The sequence below is a fragment of the Geotrypetes seraphini genome, chromosome 2 (genome assembly GCF_902459505.1).
Source record: "Geotrypetes seraphini chromosome 2, aGeoSer1.1, whole genome shotgun sequence".
NCBI lineage: Eukaryota > Metazoa > Chordata > Amphibia > Gymnophiona > Dermophiidae > Geotrypetes > Geotrypetes seraphini.
Genome location: NC_047085.1, coordinates 514,763,573 through 514,776,806, shown reverse-complemented (window position 1 = coordinate 514,776,806; position 13,234 = coordinate 514,763,573). Strand labels below are relative to the sequence as shown.

General features: G+C 45.5%; 1 pseudogene; it reads left to right on the top strand.

Annotated features, from left to right (window-relative positions):
* The window catches only part of LOC117355286, a 194,238-nt pseudogene that overhangs the window by 39,412 nt on the left and 141,592 nt on the right, over positions 1-13,234 (top strand).

Genomic DNA, 13,234 nt, shown 5'->3' with positions numbered 1-13,234 from the left:
AGACGAACAATTGAGGCTTGTCTGGTCTGTTGCATAGTCAGGGCCCTCACACAGTCCAGGAGGTGTTGCTGAGGTGGCTGTGTGCCTCCCTGTGGGGAGATGTAGAGTGCCGGGAGGCACGCTGAAACCACCTTCGGCAAGAATCGGGGGTGGGTTCTGGGTACCACCCTGTTCTCATGGAGGAGTGTGTCGGGGTGTGATGGACCAGGGCTTGGATCTCGCCGATACATCTGGCCGATGCGATGGAGGTCAGGGTTTTCCCGGCCAGGAATACGGGATCTGCCTCTTCCAGAGGTTTGAAGGGGTCGAGGTGAGCTGATGCGGCACCAAGTTGAGGTCCCATCCAGGCGATGGTGGTCTGACCGGTGGGTGCAGATTGGACAGTCCCTTCATGAAATTGTGTGATTACAGGATGCCTCGACACTGGTTTGTTGTCTAGGCCAGTGTGGTATGCCGCAATTGCACTTAGGTGGACCTTGATGGAAGTGAGTTTTAGGTCCCATTGAGATAAGCTCAGTATGTACTGCAAGATGTCTGGTATGGGGCAGTTGTAGGGGTCTCGCTGCGTGTCTGTGCACTGGTAGCGGAACCTTCTCCATTTCAACCCATAGCATTTTCTGGTTGAAGGTCTTCTGGCTGCCATAAGAATGTGCTCCATGTCTTGTGGTAGGTTCATCCTCTCATCATCCCTGCGGTCAGGGCTAAGGAACGCAGGTGGTGGTGGAGGGTTAGGCTCCTGTGTTGTGTTATGAGAACTGCACTGATCGGGAGGGGGAGAGGTGGGTGAACCGCTATCCCTTGCCGAAACGGTTGCTGGGGCCCGAACAGGGCAATCATGATCACCGTTGCTCTGTCCTGAAGGATCTTCTGCAGGACTTAGGGTATGGCGGATAGGCGTATAAGAGTCCGTGGTTCCAACTCACAGACAGACCGTCGGGGCTGAGACGGCGATGGGTTGATCTCTTTGAGCAGAAGGTCGAGTATTTTGAGTTCAGTTCGGTTGCAAACGGGTCGATGCTCGGTGTGCCCCAGGTGCTGAAGATCTTCGTCGCCGCTGGGTTGAGACACCACTCCTAGGGTTCCAGCTGGTGGCTGAGGCTTTCTGCCCGGTCGTTCTGCTCCCCCGGGAGGTAAGTTACCTGGATGGGGCATTGAATGGAGTTAGTGAACTCCCACATGCGGCAAGCTTTCTTGCATCGCGAGGCTGACCCTGTCCCTCCCTGCTTGTTGATGTAGTACATGGCCACCTGGTTTTCTGTTTGGGTGAGGACTGCCCTGCCTGTCACCCATTGTTTGACGGTTTCAAGGGCATTCCCTATGGCCCTGAGCTCCAGTAGGTAGATATGGATTGAGGACGCCTGGGCCGACCATATGTCCCCTGTTAGAAGATGGGGAAGGTGTGTCCCCCCTCCATGTTTGGAGGCATCCATGGTGGCCACCAGCTGGTGAGGTGGTGGTCTGGTTTCCCTTTCGCTAAGTTATCTCGGGCCGTTCACCAGTGAAGCGTCTTGTGTATGGGCTGGCGAATGGGTACCTGGGTGGTCAGAGGTTGGGTATACTGGTCCCAGTGACGTCTGAGGTGCCCTTTCAGGGATCTCATGTGTAGTCTGGTGTGCTGGACAACAACAACCGCAGCCGAGACACAGGAGGGAGCGTGCTGCCGATGAGCTGCTGGCAGGGATACACTGGGCCAGGGATGTCATGGCGTGGATCTGGTAGTCCAGTAGGATGCCTTGGTCTGTGTGGTGTCGATGACTGCCCCGATGAACAATATCCCCTAGGTGGGTATCAGATGGGATTTCTTGAAGTTGATGAGGAACCCCAGTTCTTGGAGGACGGTTATGGTGGTTGTCAGGGCTGCCAGCTGTCAAGATAAGATAGGACGCACACCCCTTGAAGGCGAGGATGTGCCACTGCCACGCACTTTGTGAACACTCTTGGAGCCATTGAGAGTCCAAGGGGTAGGGGTAGGGGTGTCTGTCTTGGCTTTAGAAGCGACAATGCCTCCTGTTGGCTGGGTGCATGGGCACGTGAGTGTATGCATCATGTAAGTTCAGGGATACTAGACAATACTCGGGCTGTAACAGGGCCAAGACTGTACCCAGAGAGTGCATCTGGAATCGTTCCTTGTGTATGCACCTGTTAAGCTTGCAGAGATCCAGGATCGAGCGTTGTCCTTGTCCATGGGGACGCGGGGGTTCCTGGAGTAAAAACCCCTTGGTGATCTCCTCTGTTCGTCACCGCCTCTATTGATTCTGCCGAAGCAGGTCCTCTCCTTGTTGCAGGAAAATTGGGTCGTCAGATGGAGGGTGCCCCGCCCACTCGGGGGGGCGGGAGTGGAGACGAATTTGGAATCCCTGCTTGATGATGCTGAGGGCCCATTGGTCGATAGTGATCCTGGGCCAAGCCTTCGCAGACAATCTGATCCTGCTGGCCGGAGGGTGGTCAAGGTTCTGTTTTGGGGAGAGGGCTGCCCTTGGATGCCCCTGCCCCTCAGGCGGTGCTTGTTTGCGTGGCAGTTATGTTACTGTTGCGAGCGCTGGGGCACAGACTGCTGCCAGTGTGGACTGGCTCGGTGGTGAGCTGGAGTCCCTGTTTTATTTTATTTATTTATTTTCTCTCAATGACCTGATAAAACCGCATCTGGAACTGGAGCGCAGCAATTCGTGCACTCAGCATTGCGCCCTCATAGGTCTTTTTCTCCGTGGAATCCAGGGATTTTCAGGTTTTTCCCTGACGGGGAGTTGGAGTGGGGGTCGTGCTGCCCTGTTTCTCTTAAGCGCCAAGGCTACCGCAATGTCCATGTATGGCTGCTGCAGGTTGTCGAATCCCCGGGCCGGAAAGATCTGGTACTTCAGTCCCAGTCTCCTTGATGTTGGTTGCCCTGAAGAGGGAGTCTGCCAAATCTTGTCTCTGCAGTCCAGGAGGTTCTTGTGGACTGGAATCGCCACCGCCTGCCTGAAGTAGTTCAGGCATTGTAGTAATCTGTGTTGGGTACTGGTGGTCCACCCATGTGGATCTTGAGAAAGGCTGTGAGTTTCTGGAGGAACTTCGTTTGTGGGTTTCTTGGGTTTTGTTTTTTATTTATTTATTTTTGTGGGTGGTGACTCGGGGTGTGGCTGGAGGCTGGTATGTTGCTTGTTCCTCCGTTGCTTAGGTGCATGGCATGCTGCTGGAGCGCCATGTTGTTGTGCGTGGTTCCCTCTAAAGGGGGGCATTGGGAGGAGTGTTGCCCACTGAGAGAGGAGTTGGGTCAGCAGAAAGATTAACTGTTGCTGCTGGTCCCGCCCCTGGTGGTTCGCAGGTTCATGTGCTGCTCCACTTGACTGGTTGGGTGGCTCCATGTACCCCGCCGACATTCTCTGTTCTTCTTGAGAGGGGGGGGGGTGAGCCTGCAGAGAGGGGGCAGGATGCACCCCTTCATCTGTGCCAATGCTCCTGGCTGCGTTTCCCACTGTGCCTGGAGGCAGAGAAAAGAGGAGTGATGATGCCTCCTGTGTGGGCTTCTCCTGCTGTACTGCCTATTGTATATTAAACTGTATAGCGCTGCATATGCCTTTCAGTGCTATAGAAATCATAAATAGTAGCAGAGTCCCTCCTGCTGCAGTGAACAGCTCTTTAGGCTGAGGAATTTTAATCCCCCACCTTTGGGGAGGCGGGGTCTGACATGCCGCATCACTGATGACATCAGCACAGTACTTTGTGAAGAGTTCCCCAGGACTGCCCCTGTTGCCAGGGAGGAAGGAAAAACGTGTTGGAATTGGTTGCCAGTGGTTTCCATCATGGCTGGTTGCTGAGACCACGCCCAGTCTGAGCTTAATGTGGAAGGCAGACTCCTCGTTCCTGACATGAGGGGGGGAGGGTGGGAGAGGTCTGAACTGCAGACTCTGCAGGACCCCAAGAGGGAAAGAAGCATCGAGTTCATTTTTTTTTTTTTTTTTTTTTCAGAATGTGGGTTGATTGCAGGGAGGAGGGACACCCACTCCTGAACTCTGGAGCAGCATGTCTCCTGCCGGTGGGAGAGGTCTGCAGGTCCCCCCGAGGGAAAGAATCATAGCAGTTTCTTTCTCCTTAAGTTCAGGGAGGTGAGTGGGGCAGAGCCTTCGGGGCTGCAAAAGATTATCAGAGGTTTTCCGAAAAACAAGCAGATAGGCTTACCTTTGGGGCTGGAGGGGGAACCCCGATCGGCTCCCTGCAGAGGCTGGCTGTACGTGGCAGCATGCATAGACTCCGGGGGAGATCTCTCAGTCTGGAGGGCGAAAAACCCCGATCTGCTGTCTGCAGAGGCTGGCTTTATGCGGCAGCATGCAGGGACTCCGGGAGAGATCTCTCGGTCTGGCGAGACCCCTATTGGCTGCCTGTAGAGGCTGGCTGTACGCGGCAGCATGCAGGAACTCGGGAGAGATTTCTCTGCCGGGCCGAGTGCAGGCGGGGGGGATTAGCTGAGCCAGGGCATCCTGGAGGCTCCTTGCTGCTGTAGCTTGTGGATCCCTCGTTGCTGCATTCCGATGAGGATGGCTGCTGGAGGAAGATTCTCGGGCCTCACTTCTCTTCATGAAGTCTCTCAGTGCCCTCTTCCTTAGCTTGCGTGCATGTGGAGACATGTGCGCACAATGCAAGCAACACGGAAACCTCGTGCGCCGGATCCAATCAGTGGGTGCACAATTCATGAGGATCATTTCTTTAGATGATTCAGGCATCTTCAAGGTGATGAGTAGAAAAGTTGTAATGGAGAGCTGTAGAAAATCCAACCGATGAGAACGGGCGGAAACTAAAGATTGGGGATTAGGGGGAAGCAGGGGGAAATGGGTAGGTCTCGGGCATGCCCAGTGGGGCCCGGGCACTGCACGTGCTCAGAGAAAAAAATAAAAATCTCTCTGAGCTATTGGAGAGCTTATCCGCAAATTGGGAGCTGTTGGGACAGCACCCATATGTGGCTGACTCATCCTGCTTGTCCTAGGAGAATTCTATTTTACAGAAAGGGTGGTGGATGCCTGGAGTGCGCTCCCGAGAGAGGTGGTGGAGAGTGTGACTGAGTTCAAAGAAGCGTGGGATGAACACAGAGGATCTAGAATCAGAAAATAATATTAAAAATTGAACTAAGGACAGTTCTGGGCAGACTTGCATGGTCCGTTTGGTGGAGGATGGGCAGGGGAGGGCTTCAATGGCTGGGAGTGTGTAGATGGGCTGGAGTAGGTTTTAACAGAGATTTTGGCAGTTGGAACCCAAGCATAGTACTGGGTTGAGCTTTGGATTCTTGCCCAGAAATAGGTAAGAAGAAAAAATTTTTAAAAGATAATTTAAATTGAATCAGATTGGGCAGACTGGATGGACCTTTCCGGTCTTTATCTGCCGTCATCTGCTATGTTACTATGCTACACAGGGAAGGGGAGGGAATGCTGCTGCACAGGGAAGGGGGAAATGCTGCTGCTGCTATACAGGGAAGGGGGAAATGCTACTGCTACACAGGGAATGGGAGGGAATGCTGCTGCTGCGGCACAGGGAAGGGGGGAAAATACTGTTGCTGCTACACAGGGAAGGGGGAATGCTGCTGCACAGGAAAGTGGGGGGATAGGGAAAGGGGGCTAGGGAGCAATCTTGGTTTGCTTTAGGGAAGAGACAGAAAGACAGGCAGGCAGCACATGAAAATGAAAGACAGACACTCAGAAAGAGCGGGCAGGGAGAGAGACAGAAAGTCAGACAGACAGACAAAGGAGGACAGGGAGAGAGACAGACAGCGGGAGGGAGAGAGACAGAAAGAAAGGAAGAAAGAGACAGGGGCAGGTAGAGACACAGAAGGAAAGAATGACAGATAGACATATTCTAGCACCTGTTAATGTAAAGGGCTTAAACACTAGTACAGTATTATCTATAATTAGAGAAGAATCTAAGAATTCTAAAGCTGATGTTGTTATCCATTTGGGTACAATGACCTACCAGCAATACCCCACTTGTGGAGCAGAAAGCTTTTCGGGAGCCAGGAGAGGGGTTGAAACCTTTTTGGAAAGACTGTAGCTTTTTCGGAAGTACTGCCTACATATGGAAAAGGAGAGGGAAGAGTAGGAAATAGTGAGATCTTCAATAGGTGGCTCAGAGCCTGGTGTCATCGCGAAGGCTTTAGGTACAGAGGAGGATGAGGAAATACATGGAAAAACAAGAGACTATATTGTAATGACAGGTAAAAGGATCACTAGGAAATGGTCCATCATACAAGCATCAGTAGCAGCGCTGACCATCCCAGCACGATCCAGGCAGTGGTGGAGTCAGGTCAGACCCTGAAATGATGCGGATGTACAGTGGCGACATTCAGTGCTGTTAACCGCATAGCTAACTGGGCAAGTAAGACCAGTCCTGTGTCCAGTTAGCTATTTGGGAACCAGATTTTTAATGCCGGGGCCCAGCTATGGCCCAGTGTTGACTGTCTGGGACTAATGTAGTTCTAAGTTATCAGCTGTATAGAAAATGTTAATTGCCCCAGCTGAATATTGATCCGTAACAATTAACCCTTTCTTTGGCATTGTTGCTCTCATTCAACATCAAGTTATGTAACAAAACCTTTTCTGGATCTGTCAATTAAACGGTTAATACAAGCAGGAGTAAAATTAATCACTTAAGAAAAGCTTTATCAAAGATGTTATATAATATCTAAGAATGCACAAAATAGTTCAAATGAGAGAGAAACATGCTACATTTTTATATTATGATACAAAACCTCTTTTTTTTTGTCATCAAACAGGTTTAAACTGTCTTCAGAGGATCCATGAGAGTGAGAGGCCATTCATATGTCCAGAATGTGGCAAAAGTTTTAATCACCAATCAAATTTAAGAAGCCATGAGAGAATTCATACTGGTCAGAAACCCTATACCTGTTCAGAATGTGGGAAAAGCTTTAGTTCGCAATCAGCTTTAAAAATGCACAAGACAATTCATACTGGAGAAAAACCCTATACCTGTTCAGAATGTGGTAAAACATTTCAGTGGCAATCACGATTAAAAGAGCACAAGAGGATTCATACAGGAGAGAAACGATTTACCTGTTCAGAATGTGACAAAAGCTATACTTCACAGTCAGCTTTAAAAAATCACAAGATGATTCATACTGGAGAGAAACCCTATTCCTGTTCAGAATGTGGTAAAAGCTTTAGTTCGCAATCAGCTTTAAAAATGCACAAGACAATTCATACTGGAGAAAAACCCTATACCTGTTCAGAATGTGGTAAAACATTTCAGTGGCAATCACGATTAAAAGAGCACAAGAGGATTCATACAGGAGAGAAACCATTTACCTGTTCAGAATGTGACAAAAGCTATACTTCACAGTCAGCTTTAAAAAATCACAAGATGATTCATACTGGAGAGAAACCCTATTCCTGTTCAGAATGTGGGAAAAGCTTTAGTTCGCAATCAGCTTTAAAAATGCACAAGACAATTCATACTGGAGAAAAACCCTATACCTGTTCAGAATGTGGTAAAACATTTCAGTGGCAATCACGATTAAAAGAGCACAAGAGGATTCATACAGGAGAGAAACCATTTACCTGTTCAGAATGTGGGAAAAGCTTTATTCATCAATCAGATTTAAGAAAACACGAGAGGATTCATACTGGAGAGAAACCCTATACCTGTTCAAAATGTGATAAAAGCTTTATTACGCAGTCAGTTTTAAAAAATCACAAGAGGATTCATACTGGAAAGAAACCCTATAGCTGTTCAGAATGTGGGAAAAGCTTTATTACGCAGTCAGTTTTAAAAATGCACAAGAGGATTCATACTGGAGAGAAACCCTATAGCTGTTCAGAATGTGGGAAAAGCTTTAATCAGCAATCAAATTTAAGAACACACGAGAGGCTTCATACAGGAGAGAAACCCTATACCTGTTCAGAATGTGGGAAAAGTTTTAATCAGCAATCAGGATTAAAAGAACACAAGAGGATTCATACTGGAGAGAAACCCTGTATCTGTTCAAAATGTGGTAAAAACTTTAGTTCATAATCAGCTTTAAAACAGCACAATATGATTCATACTGGAGAAAAACCTTATACCTGTTCATAATGTGGTAAACGCTTTATTACGCAGTCAGTTTTAAAAATGCACAAGATGATTCATACTGGAGAGAAACCCTATACCTGTTCAGAATGTGGGAAAAGCTTTACTCAGCAATCAAATTTAAGAAAACACGAGAGGCTTCATACAGGAGAGAAATCCTATAGCTGTTCAGAATGTGGGAAAAGCTTTACTCAGCAATCAAATTTAAGAAAACACGAGAGGCTTCATACTGGAGAGAAACCCTATACCTGTTCAGAATGTGGCAAAAGTTTTAATCAGCAATAACATTTAAATATTCATGAGAGGAGTCATACTGGAGAGAAACCCTATACCTGTTCAGAATGTGGCAAAAGTTTTAATCAGCAATAACATTTAAATATTCATGAGAGGAGTCATACTGGAGAGAAACCCTATACCTGTTCAGAATGTGGGAAAAGCTTTAATCAGCAAAAAGAGCGGGCAGGGAGAGAGACAGAAAGAAAGTCAGACAGACAGACAAAGGAGGACAGGGAGAGAGACAGACAGCGGGAGGGAGAGAGACAGAAAGAAAGGAAGAAAGAGACAGGGGCAGGTAGAGACACAGAAGGAAAGAATGACAGATAGACATATTCTAGCACCTGTTAATGTAAAGGGCTTAAACACTAGTACAGTATTATCTATAATTAGAGAAGAATCTAAGAATTCTAAAGCTGATGTTGTTATCCATTTGGGTACAATGACCTACCAGCAATACCCCACTTGTGGAGCAGAAAGCTTTTCGGGAGCCAGGAGAGGGGTTGAAACCTTTTTGTAAAGACTGTAGCTTTTTCGGAAGTACTGCCTACATATGGAAAAGGAGAGGGAAGAGTAGGAAATAGTGAGATCTTCAATAGGTGGCTCAGAGCCTGGTGTCATCGCAAAGGCTTTAGGTACAGAGGAGGATGAGGAAATACATGGAAAAACAAGAGACTATATTGTAATGACAGGTAAAAGGATCACTAGTAAATGGTCCATCATACAAGCAGCAGTAGCAGCGCTGACCATCCCAGCACGATCCAGGCAGTGGTGGAGTCAGGTCAGACCCTGAAATGATGCGGATATACAGTGGCGACATTCAATGCTGTTAACCGCATAGCTAACTGGGCAAGTAAGACCAGTCCTGTGTCCATTTAGCTATTTGGGAACTGCATTCAATACCAGCTGTCACTGATGAACCAGATTTTTAATGCCGGGGCCCAGATATGGCCCAGTGTTGACTGTCTGGGACTAATGTAGTTCTAAGTTATCAGCTGTATAGAAAATGTTAATTGCCCTAGCTGAATATTGATCCATAACAATTAACCCTTTCTTTGGCATTGTGGCTCTCGTTCAACATCAAGTTATGTAAAAAATTATTTTCTCCATCTGCCAATTAAACGGTTAATACAAGCAGGAGTAAAATTAATCACTTAAGAAAAGCTTTATCAAAGATTTTATATTGTATCTAAGAATGTACAAAATAACCCAAATGGAAGAGAAACATTCTCCATCTTTATATTATGATACAAAACTTTTTTTTTCTCATCAAACAGGTTTAAACTGTCTTCAGAGGATCCATGAGAGTGAGAGGCCATTCACAAGTCCAGAATGTGGCAAAAGTTTTAATCACCAATCAAGCTTAAGAAGACATGAGAGGATTCATACCAGAGAGAAACCATATACCTGTTCAGAATGTGGGAAAAGCTTTATTCATCAATCAGATTTAAGAAAACACAAGAGGATTCATACTGGAGAGAAACCGTATCCCTGTTCAGAATGTGGTAAAAGCTTTAGTTCGCAATCAGCTTTAAAAATGCACAAGAGGATTCATACTGGAGAGAAACCGTATACCTGTTCAAAATGTGATAAAAGCTTTATTTTGCAATCATATTTAAATTATCATGACAGGATTCATACTGGAGAGAAACCCTATACCTGTTCAGAATGTGGGAAAAGCTTTATTCAACAATCAGATTTAAGAAAACACGAGAGGATTCATACTGGAGAGAAACCGTATCCCTGTTCAGAATGTGGTAAAAGCTTTAGTTCGCAATCAGCTTTAAAAATGCACAAGAGGATTCATACTGGAGAGAAACCGTATACCTGTTCAAAATGTGATAAAAGCTTTATTTTGCAATCATATTTAAATTATCATGACAGGATTCATACTGGAGAGAAACCCTATACCTGTTCAGAATGTGGTAAAAGCTTTATTACGCAGTCAGTTTTAAAAATGCACAAGAGGATTCATACTGGAGAGAAACCCTATAGCTGTTCAGAATGTGGGAAAAGCTTTACTCAGCAATCGCATTTAAATATTCATGAGAGGAGTCATACTGGAGAGAAACCCTATACCTGTTCAGAATGTGGCAAAAGTTTTAATCAGCAATCGCATTTAAATATTCATGAGAGGAGTCATACTGGAGAGAAACCCTATACCTGTTCAGAATGTGGTAAAAGCTTTAGTGCGCAATCAGCTTTAAAAAAGCACAAGGTGATTCATACTGGAGAGAAACCCTATACCTGTTCAGAATGTGGTAAAAGCTTTAGTTTGCAATCAGATTTAAAAAAGCACAAGAGGATGCATACTGGAGAGAAACCTTATACCTGTTCAGAATGTGGGAAAAGCTTTACTCAGCAATCAAATTTAAGAATACACGAGAGGCTTCATACAGGAGAGAAACCCTATACCTGTTCAGAATGTGGTAAAAGCTTTAGTGCGCAATCAGTTTTAAAAAAGCACAAGGTGATTCATACTGGAGAGAAACCCTATACCTGTTCAGAATGTGGTAAAAGCTTTAGTTTGCAATCAGATTTAAAAAAGCACAAGAGGATTCATACTGGAGAGAAACCCTATATCTGTTCAAAATGTGGTAAAAGCTTTAGTTCACAATCAGCTTTAAAACGGCACAATATGATTCATACTGGAGAAAAACCTTATACCTGTTCATAATGTGGTAAAAGCTTTATTACGCAGTCAGTTTTAAAAATGCACAAGATGATTCATACTGGAGAGAAACCCTATACCTGTTCAGAATGTGGGAAAAGCTTTACTCAGCAATCAAATTTAAGAAAACACGAGAGGCTTCATACAGGAGAGAAACCCTATAGCTGTTCAGAATGTGGGAAAAGCTTTACTCAGCAATCAAATTTAAGAAAACACGAGAGGCTTCATACTGGAGAGAAACCCTATACCTGTTCAGGATGTGGTAAAAGTTTTAATCAGCAATAACATTTAAATATTCATGAGAGGAGTCATACTGGAGAGAAACCCTATACCTGTTCAGAATATGGTAAAAGTTTTAGTTCGCAATCAGCTTTAAAAAAGCACAAGAGATGCATACACCTGTTCAGAATGAGGTAAAAGCTTTAATCAGCAATCAGCTTTAAAACAGCACAAGGTGATTCAAACTGGAGAGAGACCCTATACCTGTTCAGAATGTGGTAAAAACTTTAATCGGCAATCACATTTAAATATTCATGAGAGGATTCATACTGGAGAGAAACCCTATACCTGTTCAGAATGTGGGAAAAGCTTTAGTCAACAATCATGTTTAAAAGAGCACAAGAGGATTCATACTGGAGAGAAACCCTATACCTGTTCAGAATGTGGTAAAAGCTTTAATCAGCAATCAGGATTAAAAGAACACGAGGATTCATACTGGAGAGAAACCCTATACCTGTTCAGAATGTGGGAAAAGCTTTACTCAGCAATCAAATTTAAGAAAACATGAGAGGCTTCATACTGGAGAGAAACCCGATACCTGTTCAGAATGTGGTAAAAGTTTTAGTTTGCAATCAGCTTTAAAAATGCACAAGAGGATTCATACTGGAGAGAAACCCTATATCTGTTCAAAATGTGGTAAAAGCTTTAGTTTGCAATCAGCTTTAAAACAGCACAATATGATTCATACTGGAGAAAAACCTTATACCTGTTCAGAATGTGGTAAAAGCTTTAGTTCGCAATCAGCTTTAAAACAGCACAAAGTGATTTATACTGGAGAGAAACCCTATACCTGTTGAGAATGTGGTAGAAGCTTTAATCAGCAATCAGATTTAAAAAGACACGAGAGGAGAGAAACCATTTATCTGTTCAGAATGTGGTAAAAGCCTTAGTCAGCAATCAGGTTTATATCTCCACAAGAGGATTCATTCTGGAGACAAACCATACACTGGTCAGAATGTAATAAAAACTTAAATGGAAATCACATGTAAAGAGATAAAAAAAATGTATACAGGAGTTACAGAAATAAGGTGTATACGAATGTGCAGGAGTGGTAGAAGTAGCAACTCTCAAGCTGACATTCCTGAGAGAAAATATTGTTGTTTCCTGCTCTCATATAGCTTTGGTATTTTTGACTTTTAGTGTATGCCTAAACTGTACTTTCTTAGATGTGAAGAGGGAATCAGCCTCAGAAATAGATTTTAGACAATGCTCACTGTCCTCGGCTGAATATTGTCCTATAAGAATTCATACAAATTGAAAAACAACTAATCAATAATAATAAAACCCTTAGCGCGCTTGCGCAGTTCAAACTTAGTGGATCCGTGATCTGTGGCACTGTGCCCGCGCATGCACAGTGCCTTCCGGCTTCCTGACCCTGTTCCTCGGAAACCGGAGAGGGGGGAGGGAGGAGAAGCAAACCCGGCAAGCACAGTGTTAGAGCCCCCAGAGCATTCTTGGCTAGAGCGGCATTGGCGGAAGATAGGGCAGGGAGGGAGGCTTCGACTCGCTGCCTGGTCCTGCCCTCACGGAAACAGAAAGTAGGTGGGACCCGGGAAAGGGGGGAGAAATGCTGCCGACGGCTGTGTGAGACTGTGGGGGGAATGTTGCTGCAGCATCCTTTTGGGGAGACAGAGGGAAAGGAAGGTGGGGAAAGGGAAATGCTGCTGTTGCACAGGGGGGGGGGAGGTAAAAGGAAGGGGGAAGGGCTACTGCTGGACAGGGGGGGCAGGAAGCTAAGAAAAAAGAAAGAATGGCCTCAGCACCCCAGAATGTGGTAAAAGCTGTAATCACCAAATTTTAAACAGCACAAGAGGATTCATATGGGGTGTAATTACCCCTAAGAGAAACCATACTCTTGTCCAGAATATGGTAAAAGGTGTTGTGGATTGGTTTTAATTAGGCACAAGAGGATTCATACGGAGTAAAACCATATACTGTCCAGAATGTGGTAAAATATAAAGTAAT